Source organism: Rattus norvegicus, chromosome 20 (assembly GCF_036323735.1).
Source record: "Rattus norvegicus strain BN/NHsdMcwi chromosome 20, GRCr8, whole genome shotgun sequence".
NCBI classification, from domain to species: Eukaryota; Metazoa; Chordata; class Mammalia; order Rodentia; family Muridae; genus Rattus; species Rattus norvegicus.
Genome location: NC_086038.1, coordinates 13203594 through 13209901, shown reverse-complemented (window position 1 = coordinate 13209901; position 6308 = coordinate 13203594). Strand labels below are relative to the sequence as shown.

The window sequence follows — 6308 nt, the reverse complement described above, 5'->3', positions numbered from 1 at the left end:
GGAGGGGATGTCCTTTTGGTTAGGAGCAAGGCTTGTACCTGGCTGTTGCTAGGTAACTGTTGGGCGGAGCCTAGAAGAAAGCTAACAATGATGGTGATGGGAAATTCCAGCAGGGTAGCCACAGGTCCTTCCAGTAGGAGCACAGGTGCTAAGACAATCCCCGAGAAAATAATGGGCCGAAGTTAGGTGATTAGAAGGGCTGCTGATAAGAAACATAAATGCTTGGGGAAACAAAATAAACCAAAAACATGGTGTAGAGGAAAAGCCAGGGTAGTTTCTGCGCAGTTTTGTTGTTATGAGAACAGAAATACCAACAGCAAGCTAAGGAGATTTGGTGAAATGCTTGCCCCAGAAGCGTGAAGTCCTGGGTTGTGACTTCCATTACGTATGTAAGAAGCTGGCTGTGATGATGACCTGTAATCCCATAGCTGAAGAGGTAGAGACAGAAGGATTTGAGGGGCTTGCACAGTCGGCCACTAGGCGAGTGTAGTGGGGGATCCTGCATCAAAAGTGAACGTGGAGAGGACTGGAGAAATGGCTGCGAAGAAATTAACTGGATACAATGTAGAGATCGAGAGATGGTGGGGAGCCCAGCCCCAAAAGATACATAGTTACATCTTAGTTTCTGCAGCTATGGCTTTTGGAGGAAGGGGAAGGATAATGAGAGGCAGACCGCCAGGAAGTCTGCTGTGAGACAGTCTCTCCTAAAACAGCTACATAAATAAGACTGGAACAATAACAATAGCAATGCGGGTGTTTACAAGAAAAGGGGGACGTTTCACAGGCTCCCACTCCTACACAAAGAACTACAGGCAGCTGTTGACTACTGGGCAAGGAGTATTAGTATCTCCCCAGAGGTGAGACCCATTTGACTCTCCAATGCAGTGATCAGCCTTGAAACCATTACTCGCAAACAACAGAAACAGACTCAGCAGGTCATACACACACACACACACACACACACACACACATATATACGTATATATATACATATATATATATATATATATATATATATATATAGAGAGAGAGAGAGAGAGAGAGAGAGAAAGTGTGTGTGTATATAATTAAAAAGAGGCTATCAAATTGAGAATGTGAGTCCATGGGAGAGGTGTGAAGGAGGGGAGCTAGGAGGGGCTGGAGAGAGAAGTGCAAGGGAGAAGCGATGTAATTATATTTTAATTTAAAACATTTCTTTAAAAAGGAAAACAAGCTGAACATGTTATGGGAAGCAAGCCAGGAACTATGACATGTTCCTGCGTGTCTTAGAGTTTCACTGCTGTGAACAGACACCATGACCAAGGCAACTCTTTATAAGGACAACATTTCACTGGGGCTGGCTTACAGGTTCAGAGATTCAGTCCATCTTCATCAAGGCAGGACATGGCAGCATCCAGACTGGCACGGTGCAGGGGGAGCTGAGAGTTCTACATCTCCATCTGAAGGCTGCTAGCAAAATATTATGACTTCCAGGCAGCTAGGGCTAGGGTGGTAAAGCCCATGCCCACAGTGGCACGCCCACTCCAACAAGGCACTCCCTGGGCATATACAAACCATCATACTCCATGAACTCTGCTTCAGTTCCTGCCTCCAGGTTCCTACGCAGACTTCCTGCCTTGACTTCCCTTAATGATGGACTGAAATGTTGAAATGTAAGCCAAATAAACACTTTGCTCTCCCAACTTGGATAGGATCATGCTATTTATTCAAACAACAGGGAAGCAAATTAGGGCAGGAATCCAAGGTTACCCTAGCAAGCTGAAGGCTAGCCTGAGTTAATGGGACTGTGTTGAAAAACAAGGCTTAGGCAAGTAGTTCAGAGGTACAGTTCTTGTCTGGCATGCTCAGAGCCCAAAGTCAATTCCTAGCACTGTGAGAAACAAAAATGAATTAACACAACAGCAGGTTTGCATGTTTGAGTCCCGCCTCAACTACCCTGTGGTATGAGCCTGAGCTAGCCCCAGATTGTCTGTCATGGTATGGAAAGAGATTCCCTCAACTTTAGGCAATTTCTGTTATAGTTAAAATATGTTAGATGTTGCACGTCGAGGGAATATTTTTCAAGCTTTAAAATGCCACAGACTGTTAACCTGTTTGTTAAGTAACACATTCATTGGCCCATCCACATAACTCATTGACAGTTGTCTCCCAGTCAGATACTTGTGACTTGGAAAATCAAACTTAAGAACCTGGAAAGGTTGGTAAATTTCGAAGGCAGAACAAGAGTAAGAAGCGAGTTTTAGAATCAAAGGTGGTCAGCGTGCTGAGAGGCATCTCAGGCTGAGGAAAGGCAGGTAATGTCAAGAAGGAGCAGAAAAGGCTTGGCCGGGGGTCAGAGGCTTGAAGGGCATGGGAACCCACATGGTGTATTGCCCCACCTCTAGAGGAGAGAGAACGAACTACTTCTGTTCTTGAAGACTACAGGATAGTCCGACAACATTTTGATGGTAAGGATTTTGTTCTCTCTCTCTCTCTCTCTCTCTCTCTCTCTCTCTCTCTCTCTCTCTCTCTCTCTCTGTGTGTGTGTGTGTGTGTGTGTGTGTGTGTGTGTTATAACCCTAACCCAGCTCTACACAAAAAACTGAGAGCAGATGTGGCTCTCCCCAGGGAAGACAGAGCACCAATTGTTTGTTCAGTGTCAAACAATCGTGAAAACATAAATACAAGTAACATTATATGAACTCAATAGGTTAGAGTTAGAAATATATACATACATAAATATATGTATACATACATACATATAATAGCAATTGATTTAAAAAATGACTTTGAAGGCAAGCAGGGGGAGGGGTAATATGGGGGAGTTTGGAGGGAGAAAAAGGAAGGGAGAATTGTAACTAAAATACAACCTCAAAAGTAAACAAAAAAGGAAAAGCAAGCCAGAGTGCCATTAAGGGAAAGAAGAAAGCCAGGTAAGCCACTTGGGAGGCAGAGGCAGGTGGATCTTTGAGTTCCAGGCCAGCCTGGTCTACAGAGTGAGTTCCGGGACAGGCTACAAAGAAAAACCCTGTCTCAGAAAAGAAAAGAAAAGAAAAGAAAAGAAGAGAAGAGAAGAGAAGAGAAGAGAAGAGAAGAGAAAAAAAGAAAAGAAAAGGAAAGAAAAAAATGAAAAGAGAAAAGGGAAAAGAGAGAGAGAGAGGGGTGGGGGGGAGAAAGAAGCAGTAACAGTAGCAATTGGGAGCAAATCTGCACAAATGGGAAACTCTCCTACCCTTGCAGGATAATGAACGAGGGAGCAGGATTCTCACTCAGAAACCGGCCGTTATGGTCTCGTTGATGTCTACTGGAAAACTCACATCTGTAAACCCTGAGCCCCAGCACGATGGCATTTCAATGACAGGGTCTAACGAAAGTAACTAAGGTAATATTATAAGGGTGGGGCCCTGAGGAGCAAGTGGACCTGGGTGTTCCTTCCTACAAAGGCATTTAATCCCTGCTTCACCCTACATAGGATGTACGCATTCATGTCCGACATGAAGAAAGCAGTTTGGACAAGCAAGGACTGTCTCTTTCATCAAGGATCACCTCCGGGGTAAGCCATGCCTAAATCTGCCAGAGAAGGCCTCTCTTCCAGCCCCTCAGTACTTTCCACATTTACTCAGAAACAAACCAGACTCTGTCCCATGCTGTGCTCAACTGTCCCCTTCCTGCCTGTTGCATAGGGAAAGCACAGACCCACAGACAACTCCTCAAAGTCTCCAGCAGTGACTGGATACACAGGAGATTAAGAACACAGGGATATCCTTTGCCAGCCCCTGCTATTTCTCACCTGGGGAAACACAGCCTGGGACCCCCTATCTTGGACCACGGTGTCTTCCCTGAGTGGTGTCCCACCGGTGAGGCGGACACACAGCCCAACAGAGCCCTGATCTAACAGCATGTGGACCCTTTAGAGACACAGGGGACACAAGTGCACAGAGAAGAGGCCACGTGAGGACACAGAGCGCAGCCATGACACCCATAAAAAAGATACCTCAAGAGAAGTCAAACCTGCTCACACCCCCATCTTGAACTAGGAGCCCCTAGAACTCTGGGTAATAAGTGTCTGTGGTTTAAACCACCCCTCCTGTGCTGTCTCCTTATGACTTCATTACCCAATTAACTTACATACTGAGGGTGTGTAGCTATACAGACAGAGTTCTGGGAAAGATCCAGGCCAAGAGAGGGAGAGGGAAGTTCTGCCCACTGGTCAGGGTCAGTTGTTACACTAGAACCCAGCCTAAGCACAGACTATGTCCCTGAGCCTTTAGGGTCATGGAAAAATCAGCTGTCTGCTCTCAAACGCCACGTGTGCCTTCTTGTCTATGTATTCCAAGCTCAGCAGGCTGCCAAGTGTGTAAGGTTTCGTCAATTGGGTTACGCAGGCATTATGACTAAGTCTCAATTTCCAGCTTCACGACGTGCTGGGTGCTTGAAAAAAAAATGGTTATTTAGAAATAAAGGACATGGATTTCACATCTGTATTCAGTCGAATGCCCTTACACACACACACACACACACACACACACACACACACACACACGGCCTCGCTCTGTAACTGCGAGACATGACCCAAGGATAAAATTTAATTCTCTGGCTTCGGCACTGAAAACCCAGTCCAAGGTTGGCCAGTCAATTGCTACGGTTGCTTGTTAACCTCCCACTAAGTCACCTCTTTTTTTTTTTTTTTTTTTTTGGTTCTTTTTTTTCCGGAGCTGGGGACCGAACCCAGGGCCTTGCGCTTCCTAGGTAAGCGCTCTACCGCTGAGCTAAATCCCCAGCCCCCTAAGTCACCTCTTTACAGAAGAGCATGCCCTTGAAATCTTTCCGACACGCGTGTGTATATTTAAATCTTACCCATCCGGCAGGATGTGGTACAATCTCCTGTGACAGACCCCAGTGGTCACTGTCTCTTGGCGGTCACATTCCTATTTGAGGATTATAAAGCTAGTTAACTTTCTTTGAATAAAAAAAGCACAGATAGTTCCTTGGTTTACAGCAACATCGAAAGTTGGGAATAGCATGAAGCTGAAACGCGTTGCAAACGCCCACCCTACTGAATTGTGTTAGCCTACAGACGGAAATCATTCGACACAAAACACATCTGATGCATCTCAGGTCACACAGTGGCCGTGTGTGCGCTTTTCACACCACCTCAAGGGTGAACATTCTAAAACCTGTAAGTCGAGGACTGTCTGGAGAGCAATAGTGGTAGGTGGTGTTCCCGAAATGTGGTAGGCAAAGGTCCAGGGCTTTTATCCTGGTCACTCAACTATTTCACTGTAAAAAAGTTTGAGAGCTGTCCTATAGGGAAGCCTGCATCAGGGGATCCAAAACCTACAAAAGGATCTCGTCAGTGAGCTTGACACTGGATTCCCTTTAACCCCAACCAGCCTTTAGGATGGGAGGATAACCGCAGGAGACACTCCCAACCTGAGGCATCCAGTTCTTGAACCTAGATTCTTGACCACAGAAATGGTTGGATAATACATGTTTGTTGTCTGAAGCCACAGATATTAAAGTAATCTGTTATGTGGTAATAGTAACCAACGTGCATAATGGGTGACAAGCAATAGACATTGGAAATACAAGACCCGGCAACAATTCTTCCTCTGACTTCCTGCCCAGAACAACCTTTGCCTGACTTGAATGTGACAGGGCTGTCCCCACTGGTCACTTTCTATGCCATTGTTGTGTCTTGCAACCTCTCTTGGGTTTGTCCTTTAGAGTAATTAGAAGCCAGGAGCCGCTCAAGTTCCTTTTGGCCTTTTGCTTGAACAGAGCAGGTGTTTGGGCAAATAGATAGAGAAGTTGTTTTTGAGAAGTGAATCATGTGCCAGAAACGAGCTGTTTGCTCGTGTTTGGAAGCTCCCTGACGGAGAACTTGAGGAGCGACATTGGAGCAGATGTTCAGTCTGGGAAGCACTGGCTTCTGTCTTTAACAAAATGAGGCTTCAGGGGCAAACACCAGCAGCCAGTCCCCCTTGCGACTTGTTCCTGGCGATTCCGCCCTCCTGGTGGGCAGCCTAGCCTCCTTGGCAATTGTGACTGGCGACAGAGAGAGCAGCTCTTGGACACTTGAGGTCACTTGAGAGGAGAGGAAGCCAATTATTTTCTCAGGCCTTCTTGTCTCAAGGTTATTCTCGTGGGGGGGGGGGGGCGTCTGCAGCGGGACTGGCTGAAGCCTGTTTCCTACACGTAGCTCCACTTATTAAAACACAAATCACACACACACACACACACACACACACACACACACACAACAAGCCAAGCAAAGGGAAGAGGAGGGAAAGGGCCAGAGAGCAGAGTCACTGAGAGTTCAGGCTAAG

The 6308-nt window shown here is 46.2% G+C and overlaps 1 long non-coding RNA gene across 9 annotated transcripts in view; it reads left to right on the top strand.

The window, feature by feature from the left end:
• Positions 1–6308, top strand: part of LOC102556392 (uncharacterized) — a 51770-nt gene that overhangs the window by 4040 nt on the left and 41422 nt on the right. For 4 of the 9 annotated variants that reach the window (XR_005497385.2, XR_005497383.2, XR_005497384.2 and 1 more), the window contains exons 1-3: positions 2311–2447; positions 3220–3361; positions 3452–3532. This is a non-coding gene — a long non-coding RNA (uncharacterized LOC102556392). Of the gene's footprint in view, positions 1–65; positions 146–2152; positions 2448–3219; positions 3362–3451; positions 3533–6308 lie in introns of those variants that run through there. The other 5 variants (XR_005497389.2, XR_005497388.2, XR_010061058.1 and 2 more) reach the window with 4 other exon arrangements.